We start from the raw sequence: 15,159 nt of genomic DNA, 5'->3' as shown, positions 1-15,159 counted from the left end.
ACATCCTCCAGACAATCCCAACAAGAGAATGAGTGGAGACCAATTGTTCACAATATATAATGTGAATCGGAGCGGCGGGCAGACTAATGGCTGAGTGAAATAACTGAGATACTATTTGACAAGCCTGGTTTCAAAAGCTCCATTTCTGACTCATTTCTACAGCGTGTCCAGATATTTAAGAGAGACCAGCCTCCACTCTGCTCTACCAGTCGCTGGTCACTGTTCGACCTCTGGTCTCCGGCTGTGGTTGCCACGTTCTCTCCTCCACGTTAAGAAAAGGCGAGAGTGCACGTTTTTAGACGTGCAAGTGGGGAAAACAAAGACTCATAAACAGTGTTTTCCAGCCCGTATGACTCCTACTGCTGACTCACTGGTGGACTTCCTCAGCGTGACGTCTCACCCAGGTTCTCGTGCATTTCTACAGACGTACAATTCATAGAGTCAACTACAGTTGGAAGTGGATGTGCAACTTCTCCCCTTTCTGTCCCCTCCACATGTTGACTGTCTTTGTTTGGCTCTCTCTCCCTCTCTCTCTCTCTCTCCCTCTCAGCCTCATTCCTAATCTCACACTGAAAAACGCAAGCTGTTTATTTGCGTAGGGCTGAAGCCATTCCATTAAGTAGCCCCACCAGGTGCTTTATCCCTAAAAGGGATTTGTTTTCTAAAATAAACGGAGAAAGCAACGGACTGCCAAAGTGATATTTACCATGACGTGAAGTGATTGCAACAAAGTTGAAACTATCCAAACAAGAAAGACTTGTAGGAAACTTTTCTTTTTTTTCTCCTTATTTATTATTATTTCCTTACATAGTCAGAGACTTTCTCTGGTCTGGCTGGAAACCACAAACATAATGTGTGGTAATATATATAAATGTATAGTATTGTTTTGGGGAGCGGAGGGCAGTATATATTTGATATCTCACCGGTTATAGTACAGTATATTGTTTTGCAATAAAGGCAGTCGGGACAGATGCCGGCCTAGGTTAAAATAAGAAAGACCTCTGTGGAGTCAGAGACAACAAATCAATCCACGTTGTTAGTTCCATTTCATCTTTCCTGAAGCGGAGACACGAGGCCAAAGCTAAAAAAAAAAAAAGAACTGTTTTTCTCACTTTTGTGATTTTCTTTTCATCTCGCCGTGAAAACAACTCATCTCAGGTGGAATTTGCTTACTTTCCCGTCGCCTCGGTCAATCTCACACGAGGGCTGCGTCACGTTAGCCGCGTGCACCTGGTGGCAGGAAGACGTTATCAAAGCTCCGTCGACACGACTCGGACCGGAAGAAATCGCGCTGATAGAAAAATAGATTGAAACTTGCCAAACCGCGTTTGTTTTTTTACCACGAAACTATATTTTAAGTAAAGCTTCCAGATAACACATCTGCGATCGGGTTATCAGCGGGGGAATTATTTTTCTGGCTCCGCGCCGGGAACGATAACTCACATGAAAAGTTGTTGGAGATGCAAGAGAGAAAACAACAGGAATGTTGCTCTATTGTGTGACATATTGCACTCAGGCATGAGGCGTGCAGTTAAAGGCGGCAAACCTGTTTAGCGAGACAATACAGAGGAGCAGGGCGATCTGCCAGTGTGTGTGTGTGTGTGTGTGTGTGTTCTGATAGCAGCTGAGAGCATCAGATAGGGAGAGCAGACGACGGCCCGGCGAGGGTGTTTAGAAGGCTTTGACGCATCCTGTGATCTCAATCGACAGGGGAGGAAGAAAACAAAAAAAGGTCCGCTTTACGGCTCTGCCTTGCCTCTACGATCATTTTTCATTCTCACACCGACTGTCGCTGCTTTTTTTTAACTACAGCAGGCCCCCCCCCCCCCCCCGGGCTCCGAGAGTAGATTACGGTACTCGCGGTGCATTAAAGAAAAAACACAGCAACAAAAACCGCCGCCGCCGACAGAGGCGGTTAACTTTTTCTTCTAGGAAATCTCCCCCATGTGGCACTTTTGCCGCGGCGAGTTGTTTATTATGTCCCGAGCTCGGCGTAAGCGATTAAAGGGGGCCCTTAAGAATCAAAGTGTTATAAATGCATGGAAACACAGCCAGCTGTAAATGCCACAGAATTAGAAGCTTACCAAGCCTAATACTAATACAAGGCAATTTTCAGCTTGATGCTGATATAAAGAAATTACTTTTTTTCCCCTCTTTTTTTTTTTTTTTTAAAGTAAGCAATAAACGCAGTCAAGGGAACTATTACATCCCAGCATAAATCTGCACACGACCTTTCTGTGGATCCAACTCGTGAATCCGCTTGTTTATTCTCAACACTGGATTAAATAAAGCAACCTCAACAAGCTGGAAACTGAGGCAATTTAAAAAGCCGAGGCATTTACAGGAGGGGCGAACGGGACGCATTACAAGAGCGACTGCGTGATGCGTTCTCTCTCTCCCTTACACGGATTCATGAAATTCAAATGAAGTCCAGCGTGAGACCATAACATTTGGAAGCCCAGCGTGTGTTTTTCGGGCGTCTGAGGATGCTCCAAAGAAGAGGCACTCTTCTGGGGCGTCGTATCAATCAACGATGAATATATTGTTTTTAAAGTATAGCTGGTTGAACTGGACACAAACATGAGCACCTTCCTCTCTCACACACACACAAACATTAGAGTCTGTTGCGCTAAAACACAGTAATCCCATAAGCTGCTACTGGGATTTCTGCATTAGCGACGCAAATCAAAATCACATCGGGAATTTGTGTCAATCATCGGGACGATTTTTTGCCACATTAACAGCGACTCCATAACCGTGTGGAGGACTTTTTTTTAGGGGCTGATCTCACATCTGGAGCTGGTGGATTGGGGGGGGGGGGGGGGGGGGGGGGGCGCCTGCTGCAGTGCAATGAGGGACCTGACTATGTAGAGAATGCACTCCAGATAAACAGCAGCAACAGGAATCCACCACTTCAATTTGCTCCAAGTCTGTTTTCCAAATGTGTGGGTAATTGTCTGGATCAAATAAAAGAGGGCGTGTAGGCTGGTTAACGTGCCTCCGCTTGCAACGAGGAGGGAACGAATCCGGCTGACGTCCCGCAGCCATCGCCGACTGTAACGACGACAGTTACCGCTGCTTTCGCTTTTTCCCAAAACTCCACGGAGACGCTGCAGGGAAGTGCCATCAACCCGTCTGTGCCGGATATAATTTGATTTATTACTTTTTTTTATTGGGCTGTTGCTCAATGCTGAACTGTTTGTCTTTGGGAATTCATTCTGGGTTAAGAGGAGTCGTAGGATTCACCGTTTTATACAACGCTGTTCAAAGAAATATTTGAACAGTTTTGCGTTTTGTTTAAATATCAGCCTGAGTTCATGGAAATAAGAATATGGAAATGACTCTATGAAAACACAAGAAAAACAACAATAATCCGCAGTATTATCCTTCTCCATTTCCCCTCCATGGGCAGGGCATGTTGTTGTGTATCTTAACAATCACATAATGAACTCAATCACCGGAGTCACGTCACACGTGCGCTGTTGCTCTGCGATAGCCTCAAACAAAACAACCGTCGATTGACCTGCGAGTCGCAACGTGCCGACGGAGGCAGCGAGAGAGACGGTGAGGACGTGATGAAGACAGACGAAAAATAGACTGAGACAGAGAGATGACGGTGAGGATGAAGCCGTTGGGAGACAGAAAACAGACACACGCCTCTCCTCTGAACAACACACTGAAGCCCTGAGCTCCTGGAGCGTGAACCACACACACACACACACACACACACACACACACACACACACACACACACACACACACACACACACACACACACACACACACACACACACACACACACACACACACACACACACACACACACACACACACACACACACACACACACACACACACACACACACACACACACACAGTCCTGCTCTGCCTCACCAGCCAAAGTTTCACATCCTGCGGGCCTCAGAAGCTGCTCCGATAGGGAGACGGGTGAGAGGAGCAAACACCAGATATCCAGATATCCACCAGGATGGCTGAGATGCCAACGACAGCTCGACCTCCCTCCTCTTGTTTGGTAAACAAGGTGTTACTTTCCCGAACAAACGTCGACATGTACGAACACCACATTCAGCAACCTCATTTCCTACGAGCTCGTCAACGGCGCAACATGATTTCAAACCACTTATCACACAACCAACTAACTCCACTGTGACCTTTAAAGGGGGGGGAGGCTGTCCCTTTTATCGCTCGCCATGCTGGTCTCTAATCAGCAGCTGTCAGTGCACCTGTCCACCACCCCCCCCCACCCACCCCCTTAGCCCGCACATAAACACTGCACAAATACAGTACACAAACAAAACAACCCCACTGCTTTGAGTTAATTATTAAGCCGATTCAATACAGCACTCACTCGCACACGCAGGGACCGGAGTCTTTTGTGTGTGTGTGTGTGTGTGTGTGTGTGTGTGTGTGTGTGTGTGTTTACCTTCTGCAAGGACTTGCTTTTATTTAAAGCTATCTTCAGTTCCAGCGGTGGCGCAACAGCCTCCTCGCCCTGTGGACACAAGACGGAGCATTATTTATTATTATGAAATGATTACCGTGCTCGTCAACAGGCACATCCACGAGGAGCCACGTCCGTGGCAAGAAAGTGCACGGGTGTAAACTAAGTGCTGCTAATAACAAGTTCGCCCACCGGTGTGCGTGTTGAATCGGATTAAACACGTGCACAAACAGTCTCGTGGTATTCTGGGAAATCATGAGAGAGAGAAAATCAATTCCCCAGCGTTCCTCTGCAGTTTGCTTCCCCTTCGCGTTTGGAGGTTGCTGCACCCGTCAGTGCGCCTCCCCCTGCAGACAACATTTCGGGGCAGAAGGCACCCTCACACGTACCGTCCCGCGGCCGGCTGTCTGTCCCCGTCAAAGACACGTCCTGCTAACTTCCAACCCGTCTGTTAACTACAACTGCACCCGCCGACGATAACGCGTGTGAGCGGGCGGTTTATTTGCAAGACAAAAACTTTGCCGTGATGCTCGACAGTGGGTGGTGAGCACAGAGTACCTGCTCTGCCCTGACTCAACCCCCCACCCCCCACCCCCTACCCTGGGCAGCCCTGATCTGCATGCACACAGCTGTCCTAACAGAGCACTCAACCCAGGCGAGGAAAGATGGGGGGGGGGGGGGGAAAGAGAGAGAAGGAAACAAAATCTTATTTTTATGGTAAACTGAGAAGTGACTGTGGGGCAATATCTCAGGTGCATTTGAATAAAAGCATTAAAGCATATCCAAATATGAAAGAAAAGAAAGAAGCTCCCAACTCCCACTGTTCTTTCTTGCCGTTTATATTTGGCAGTCAAAACTGTGGCCAGGCGTGTGTTTATCTGAAGCAGACTGAGAAAAGATTAAAAACACACACCCACACACACACACACACCGGTCCAACTTGCCCAGTTCCAGCATTAATTATGTGTTAAATGCCCTTGTTGAAAACGCGAGTCAACATGCAGCTCGCTCTGAACTCTACCGAGGGTTGAACAATCATCCAAAATGGACCATTCCCACACAACTGCCCTATTATTGTGATTCATTACACTTCAATTAACATATCATCAATGGAACCGTAAATCAATGGCGAGTGGTGACAAATGACAGATATTTTCAGTTTCAAAACTACTAAACATCATTAATTCCCATCACCTGAAAGGGCCCCGGGAGCCAAATGAGTTTACCCAACGCATAACATCCATTTAGATAAATGTTCCATCATTTTAACGACGGAAAATTCGTATCGGGGAGAGAAAAAAGGCAACGACGGGATCCTGATAGCAGCTGTACGCCTTTTTCTCCTTGTAACCTAATGCCCATCTTGTGATGCCTAAACAGATAATTGTCTCCATTTCAAACAGCACAAAGCTGTAATGTTTTGCCATTTGGAGCGGTGGGGGGTGCGGAGAACGTAGGGTGAGGATAAACAAGCACACGCTGCTTCGCCCGGGCTGGGAAAAGCCGAGCCCATCACACACTCCCACATCGAGATTTTAGGGGATGGAACAACTCCTGGTTGAGATAATTACCCACCCAGGTGGGTTATGTGCACGCTCAGTTAGAGGCTCGGGCTGAGAATGTGAATCAAAATGCAACAATCTCAAGTGACGAAAGGGAACCGGGGAGCATCGTGCCAGGTTCTCTTGTGACGCCTTGAAAGGGTGTTTGTAGGTGTTTAACAGAGCGGAGAGAAAACGTGACTTTTCCGACAAAGAAAAACCTCACGAAGAGACTCGTGTGTGCAACGGATGGCCCGACCGTTAGTCTGATACCGTTAGAGGATGACACCATCCAAAGAAATATCTCCCTTCTCTATGCAAATACCACATGCTACATTGTGGTCGTGAGGAGAGGAAGGGGGGGGGGGGTGACAAAAAAAAAGCATGCAAACACCGTATTTTCAGATGAAATGGACAATCAAGAAGGTTTTTTTGCTATGGTAATGAACTGCGCTGGTTACAACTGAGCTCGAACAAAGACTCGTTTTATTCTGCCCACAAACCTGTGAAGTGGACTTCCCTATTAGTGAGGGTGGGGGGGGGGTCACAGCTTCACAATATGCTCTCTAGTCGTAGGTATGTTATCGCTGCCTTTGGCTTTGTTGTAAGATTGCATGTTCAAAATATGAATTAATACCCCCTCCACTGAAACGCAGCCCGATCCCAACAAAAGGCCCCGCATTCAGCGCGGACGGCCCTTCAGCCCCTCTAATGGACGGTGCTCTCTTCACACGGCGCCGACAAATAAAAAAAACACGAGGGCCCATGAATATTTACCACTAAGTAAAGTTATTCCATTAATTACTCACCGAGCGCGCTTAGCACTGTATCCGCGGCTACTTCTGTGGCGGCCCGTTAATGAACCTTCACACGTCATTACCATAGTAATTAATGCTCAACTCAATGGCTGTCAATAGGAGGCTGCCAGAGTTGTCTCTCGCTTCTTTACAGCACCGTCCCGGGGTTGTTTCGATCGCTCAGTATCAGCACCTGGGCGAAATTGACAGTGTCCATTTATCATGCCGGGGCAGGTTTGAATAAAACTAAACGAAACAAAAAGAAGAAGGTTGGTGAATCCGTATTAAGGGCATTGTGTGACTCAGAAGAGGGCGTAGGAGAGGTTTGGGCTGAGTACAGTCAGTGGTATCCACTGTGAGTACAGGAGCGTTGGTGTTTGTTTTAAGGGCGTGAGCGGGAGACTTTCCAAGTCGCTGTCTGCGCTCTTGAAACGCAGGAAAAATCTAAAGCGTGAGTCACTTCTCAAAAAAAACACAGCTGCTCACTGTATGATCCGATCTGCTTTAAAAAAAAAAAAAAGGGCTGACTGCACACCATTTCCTCCCTCTGTTTCTTCTTCTGGGCTTTTATTAAGAAGGACCGATTAAATGAAAAACATTGTTTAGTCTCGTAAATAAATTGTTTTGATGTGATTGGCAGGATCCTGGCATTGTATTGTAACACCCACACAGACTGTCAACAACAGCACTTTCTGACACGCAAACAGACTCAAAACCCACCAATTAAACCCAACTTCAGCCCTTTTCTTCTTCATAAGCTTAAAAGGCAACAGTGCAGCCTGGTGAATGTCAGGCCTGTCTGATCCCCCCCCCCCCCCCCCCCCTTGATTCTTCGGACCTGTCCTCACGTTTTGCTGAGCTAAGAACAAAGTAGCAGAGCGCAAACAGAGAGCTTTGCTGCCTTAACTCCAAGGAAGTGGAATTCCACTCCTAACCCAAAACAAACAGGGCCACACATTTCTTTACACTATTCAAATGAGCTCATTGAATCCCCACCATGTGGATATCCAGTGCACCCTATAGTCTCTGTGCTTTAAGGAATTCTAATCTGTTGACCCACTAGAAGAAAACTGCACTTCTTTTGTCTGCTGGGAAGTCACAGCTGGGGCGGCTCAGGAGTCAAATAAAAAGTCTCACTTTGCACGTGAAATTAAAATCAGTCGAAAAGAAGTTCGGCCCTGATCGCGTACAGTACAGTGCAGCACACACACACAAAGGGCGAAAAACGCAGTGAGCATTATGCAATCCTATTTTTATCAAGCCTGTCAGATAGGAGGACCGTCAATTCTGCCGGGCCGTATCGGGTTTCCACTCTCGCCCCGGGTCCCGGCTCCTCTCCGACCGCGGATCCTGAGCGCTATTAATATCAATAAGCTGCAGATTCCATTTCCCCAGACAAAGACAAAAGGGAGAACAAGAGGCGATGAGTGGAGGGAGGAACTAATACCCTCGCGCATCACCGTGGGGTTACCACTTACTATCACCTCCAACCCTGCTGCACTGTGGGGGGGGGGGGGGACATTTCACACAGGGTACCCATGCACACACTTCACCCACATCAGGGCGATGAGCTCCAATCATTTGTGAATTATAAACTTACACAACACAGCCCTCCGTTAATCAGGTTGTACAACTGGGTTTCTTCTTCGTATCTCCCGCGCTCTTCTTCATTTTCATCACAATCCAAGTCCAATACCATGTGCTACCAATACGCTCCACATGCTGAACTATTTACATATTTACACTCTACTCTGCTCCTTGTGAACAGCCTGCATGTTCAGTCAAAGTTGCTCTGAATGTTGGTCACGTGACTCTTGGTCTCTACTGAGTCATTCATGGTTTCCCAGTTTCGCTGAGGAGCGCAGAAGTCTACATTTCTTTACAGGATATGAACTGTGATCCTGTTCCTGATCCTGATGTAGAATTAAGTGATTTTAATGGACTATCACTATTTCAGCTTAGATTTGGTTGTTTTTCCCAATAGGAGCGTTCACACGTGACTTGTTCAAGGACCGTCTGAAAGTTGAAAATGTGATGATAAGTTCTGTTTTTAAAGTCTCTGTCTGTGATAAAAGGCATATTTTTTGGCGATTACTTAAATTTTCAAACCTGCCGAAGGGTTGTGAGGTTATTGTGCATTAATACGGCATCAAACAACTATTCTATACGTGAAGATATAGTGGAGTAACGTCTACCTGAGCAGAGAGTGAAGTCACTCTCCATCTCTGTGTGCTGTTGTCCGAGCGTCTACTTGCTTTGTTGACATATAGCGGGACGGCAGCGCGCTCTTGTTCCAGCATGTGAGCGTTTCCGACTGGCTAGCTAACGGCCGCCTCTCTGCACTGCACTCACACACCAGCTACAGATGGTAACGCTGTTGTCGTTGTTTGCGCTGTTAGCGCCGTTAGCACCGTCTCAGCCGTTGCCATGTTGAGAGCCTTTGTTGAGGCACTAGATATGCTCTGAACTAGGAATGTACACCTTTAGGGACACGGAGAAAACATGTTTTTATGTTTTTAGGTGTATTTTATCATTCGGGCACTTTGACTGAACAAGCTTTAGATGTGAAATTACAACCCCAGACACACAACTTGGGCTGCATCGTCAATAAATCTGTCAATTTTTATCGCGATTAATCAATTAATTGTTTTGTCCCAAAAAAGAAAAAGAAATTACGAAACGGAAAAATAATGAAAAACAGTGTATTTTAAAGAGCGAACTCGCAGATTTTAAACATATAGAATTATTGAATAATTAATACTCAAATGACAACACATCAACCATGTCAGCTTTACACACAACTTGATTGATACTTCCTCAATTTACGTTACTACACTACATTGTATTGCGTAGAAATACTTCTCGTAGTAACTCCTACTGACCCACTGCCAGCTCTGTCAGTCACTTGCAGAAGAACACACCTCCAAGCATGCACACGCAAACATGCACACGCAAACATGCACACGCAAACATGCACACGCAAACATCCACCAGCGTCCCACGAAAGCAAGGCGAGAGAAGGAGGAAGAGGAGGAGGAGAACAATAAATAAAGAGAAAGCATGGGAACGACGATGAAATCTTGACAGACTTACCCGCGGTCAGTCAAACAGACTTTCATCGTGTTCGTGAAACTAGTATATTGATGCAGATTCCCTCCAAGCACCGAGTGTTTTCAAATCCACTTCTGAAGAGGAGGAGAAAGCTGCCAGTGGAAGTAGCAGCTATGTGGAGTAGTTGAAGTAGTGCGCGGCAGTTGAGTGTGTTTGTGTGTAAGTGTGAGTGTGAGAGAGAGAGGGCGAGAGAGAGCGAGGCTGCAGTTGTTGAGAGGGACCGGAGGTATGTGGTCTAAACACAACAAAAGCTGGTGCCCTGCTCCGGATTAAATATGCAGGAGCCCCCCCCCCTCCTTTGCATAAACACAAACACTCAGCAAATGAAGAAGTGGCACAGAGCAGATGCCTGCTGAGAGCCCTACCTGTCCTGGCCTCTTTTAATTAGACAAGAGCAGGCAGAACAAATGAACATCAACGCGGTCACACGAGGCAGAACAAAAGGGAAGGAAGAAGAAAAAAAACTCTTCCTCAATCCTCAAAAAATGTCCTTAATGAGAACAACAGAAGTTTATAGAGAAGCCGTCAAAGGGTGCACACATTTCACAAGTCACTAAGAAGATATCACATTCCATTCAAACAAACTTTACAAACTACTTTCCCAATAACTTATTGATAAAATCCAACCGTCTGATATAATGTAAATGCACAAGAACGTGACCAGAGCATGAAGACCTCCACATGAAACTGTTTAATTACAACAACTAAAACACTAATTACATTTTAAAATATCACATTTAATTAATTGAAGTAGGCCATTTTTTTTTAGCTACATTAAAGTACGTCCTGGATTAGAAAGAAGGCACCTTGTGATGCTTTGATTCATCTTTACGTACTCGCCTCTTGGTGGTAATAGGAAAAAAATAAAAGCTAATCAGCAGAAGAAAAAAAAAAGATTTATACCAAGGTCCATTCAATGGCTTCCTTTCTAAAGTGTCTCAATTACGTCCCCACTTTCCTCCCTCCCTCTTGTTCTCTTCATCTCTCTGTCTCACCCTCTGCTTTTTCTTTTTGCTCATTTAGGACAGGAATGCAGAAGTGTGTGGTGTTGGGGGAAACTCCTGGGAGAAAACTGCCGGGCCCGTCAAGAGTTATAAAAAAAATAATAAGAAAGAACACACGAGAACGAGAGCTGAGCCCCGCCGCGAAATCTGGCGTCAGATGCTGAGTGACACATACCGACGCGGCCAGTCAAAAAAAGTCACTTTCGTGTGAAACCCTCTGAAACGGATCAGGGGGCTAGGAGGAGGGGAGGAGGGTGAGGTGGCACTGGGTAAAAGGGAGGCTGCAAAGGGGGAGGAATTGAGGGGTGAAAGGGAGTCAGAAAGAGAGAGATGGAGAGCATAAAATGAGACCTCTGGAAAATAAACAGGGTGTAGGGTTTCAAAGGCGAGGGGGACACAGGCATTCCATTGTTCAAGCCAATTATCAGTGGAAAATAATAACAACAGATGGATCCAGAGCGGCCAACTTGTGCCGAAGCACCCCGGAGCTGGAGAGCAGATGATGAAATGTGAGAGTGCTGTTGGAGAGTGTGTGTGTGTGCGTGGGGCAGTCTCACACACACACACACACACACACACACACACACACACACGCACACACACACACACACACAGCTCCGGACACCAGATGTGAACTTCCACAAGGACAGTTAAGATATGTGCTCGGGTACACCAGACTACGGCTCGGCCCACACCTGCAAGAGGCGTCTCGAGTCAGACGGCGCGCATCGCTCGTGTGATGAACTCGGATCCGAGCACTCCCGGTACGAAGCGGGGGGGGGGGTCACCTGGTGGCGAGCACGTGCTCTGCCGCCAACAACGCGGAGCAGGAAGAACGAGTTTCTTCTTCTATTCCAATAAGCTCATATCCCAGATGACCTGGTGTGATGTTTTCATTTGATGTGGGTTTTTTTTCTCCAGTGCGCCTAACGCAGACCTCATTGACTTCGGCTTCATTCACGGATCCCTCACATCAGCCGCAGACTGACAGGCAGCGGAGGGAGGGGGTGGGGGGGGGGGGGGCTGCAACCTTAAAACAAAACCAATTCTCTCTGTGACTTGTCAAGGGTGGGAGATGTCTGTAGATAGCAGCACAAAAGATCTGCCCTTCCTTTTTTCACAAGAAAAAGAGAAGTTTTCGTTTCATTAACTCCAGACTAAAGCGTAATTATCTCCCCATAGACCTTAATCACCAACAGAAGGATAATAGAACAAAAAGCGGTTTCTTCTTCGGTCATTAAAGGGCTTCTTTTTTTATATTGTTGTTCTCTACCCCCCCCCACCCTCCTCTGCACTTTAGATGAATCCGTCAAATGATGCAAAAGAATCACGAGGGCACGAGTTAAGTCTCTTTTTCAGATATCGTCTGTTAAACACAGATCTTCGCCTCTTCGACCTGACGGACGGCCACTGAGAGGAGAGGGCAGCTCACCCGGCACACACACTCACACACTCACACACTCACACACACACACACAGCTGACTGAAGTGGCAAATGACTATGATTGAAAACGCTTGAAATGAAATCAGTTTCAACGGCCAAAACACCACTCTGAAAAAACACAATCTCAATGACTGCCATTGCTTGAAGGTGCTTGTGATACTTAAATGATAAACCCCCGGAGAACCACGCATACGGATTTCTATGGGAGTAAAAGAACAAAAAAAAAAAAAAGAATGGAAAACTTTGCCTAGATTTAATTAGCTTATGAGAAATGATTGCTATTAGCGCATCCCGTCAAACGGGGGTTGAGGCGTTTTGCTGGGGGGGAAATACAGTCATATTTTTGGTCGATGAGGAGACAAAGGGCTTTCAAACAGGAACTGGCGAGCCATCAGCCGTTTTAGTGCACTGAGACTGAGGTCGAGTTAATTAGACTATTGTCATTTTAATCAGGACAGCTCGGCGGCCATCACTTCCTGAAAGAGCCAGTGGACTTTAAACGGCTGAGGGATTTTTGTGTGTGTGTGTGTGTGTGTGTGTCGGGCCCGAGGTGTCACCCAGCTTTGGGTTATGGAGTATGGTCTGGCTCCTCTCACATGCTTAGAACATTAATGAGCTGGAGACACACCAAGGAAACAAAGACGCCCGGAGGATCACCAGGGGAAGCTGCTCGCCTCTGCTCTACTCATGTCTCTGTTCATTTGAAAAAATAATTTAAATATCAAATATTTGAAATAATTTGCTTCTCCCTGGCTATCAGATTCTGAATAGAGAGTCTTTCATGTCGTCGTTATTATGCTCTTCACTGGCATTAGCATTTAAGACATAATCAATGTGGCCATATTTTCGAGGTGCTCGCCATTATGTTACAATAATGGTTTATTTCTTCCGGATTTCCATATTTTATGAATACAATCGGAAGTTCGTAATGACAAACCAAAGAATGGCAAATGATATAGCAAATCTTTGCTGAATATCATTAATCTAAAAAGGGGAGTTTTAATCAAACCTGACAAAAGGACTGGATTTACTCCGGGCTCGCCTCGATTTGCTTTGTTCCACCTTTAGTGTAAGAAAATAAAATAAGGTGGCGTTGGAGTTCGGCCACCGGCTCTCGGGAGGAGGAGCTGGACGCTGGTGGAGCTTCTGTCAATCAGCGGGGGCGACGAAGCAGCCGGCCAAATACTAACGGCAGAACATCTTTGGAGGTTTTCCCCCGGGCCGGAGCTCAGGTCATTGGTGGACAAGGTGACGGAGGTATAACCTGCAGACGGATGCCGGTGAGCTTCCCCGTCAGCCCCGGGGCAGGACCGGCCAATGACATCAGCCCGGCGTCCGGGTACAAAGTCGACTCCGGTGCCATATTTCATATTCACCGACCTCGAGGGGGGAAACCGCATTACAAAGGGATCGGAGCGCTGCTATTTGACTCCATGCCACTTTTCTATTCTTTTTTTTTTTTTTTAACTGCGTCTGTTTATGATTATATTAATATATATATATATATATATATATATATATATATATATATATATATATATATATATATATATATATATATATATATATATATATATATTAATATTTCACAGGGAGTTAATATTAATTTGATCAGAAATTATCTCCCCTCAATAATTCAATGTACGCATTAATAATTCAATAAAAAGAATGTTCAGCATATTTGAAGGGGGGGGGGGGGGGGGGGAGAAACTGGAGACATTCAATAACGAAATGTGAGAAAACGAAGCTGAAGAAGTCGCATTACAGTTAGTTAGCTAAACACACTGACGGCTACGTCTGAGACACAGAGAGCTCCGCGAGCAGCCGGAATGTGGCTCGTTTCACCGTAAACCGGTCTGTAATCCGGACCTAAATGCGCTGACTAACCGGGGGCCACAGGTTGCTGCATCTACTTGTGTGTGTTCAGACGGAAGGCAGACGCACGCACGCACGCACGCACGCACGCACGCACAGTGAAGCCTCTGCGCCGCTGAAAAAAAAAAAAGCCCCGAACTGCCCGAGTTCCTCCGCGAGAGATTTACAGGGATTAGATGGTGAAATAAAGGCCTAATCTTTATTTGACAGGGGAGCCTCTCTCTCTCACACACACACACACACACACACACACACACACACACACACACACACACACACACACACACACACACACACACACACACACACACACACACACACACACACACACACACACACACACACTCTCTCTTTCACCACTGCACATCTCAGGCTTATTTAAAACCATACTTAGGCTGCATACCGGGCCTTGCATGTGGTCTCAATCCAATTTTCATCTGAAAAAAGGTATAATTTCTAAGTGTGACGATTGCACAGTGCTGGGAGGGCTTATTCCATACATGATGTCCTATATTGGGTCACACAGCCTTGCCTGCATGCGAGTACATCTTGATGGCTATTTCCTTTTGTAATTTTCCATTTTTTCTTTTGATGCCCGATTTAAAATCTAACCAGTCTCCATCTGCAGTTTAATGACAGATGGAAAGAGATATTTCACGGAGATGTATAATCGAGACTGATAAACTATTAATCACGCTGCTGGACAATGACACCAGCTAAATTTAAACACAAAGTGAAAAAGGCGTCAAGTAACAGCCTCCCTCGCGCTGTAAATTATTCATCACTGGCGGCTGTTATTGCGCAGCATATAGAATTAAAAATGTCTGCAGAAACCACTTAATTAAAGTTTGTGTGGATGGCGGCTACAGATGTCTCAGCTTGGACTGGAGACGTCTCTGTCACACAGTGTCTAAATATGCGTCTG

The 15,159-nt window shown here is 46.1% G+C and overlaps 1 protein-coding gene across 1 annotated transcript in view; it reads right to left on the bottom strand.

Annotated features, from left to right (window-relative positions):
- Positions 1-15,159, bottom strand: part of foxp1b (forkhead box P1b) — a 149,327-nt gene that overhangs the window by 96,880 nt on the left and 37,288 nt on the right. The window contains 1 exon segment of the mRNA XM_076095763.1: positions 4,445-4,513. The gene's annotated coding sequence lies outside the window, so the exon portion shown is untranslated.

This window comes from Anarhichas minor, unplaced genomic scaffold (genome assembly GCF_050575085.1).
Source record: "Anarhichas minor isolate MPS153535 unplaced genomic scaffold, ASM5057508v1 ptg000021l, whole genome shotgun sequence".
NCBI classification, from domain to species: domain Eukaryota; kingdom Metazoa; phylum Chordata; class Actinopteri; order Perciformes; family Anarhichadidae; genus Anarhichas; species Anarhichas minor.
The sequence above is the reverse complement of the archived record's forward strand: the minus strand, read 5'-3'. Positions and strand labels throughout refer to the sequence as shown.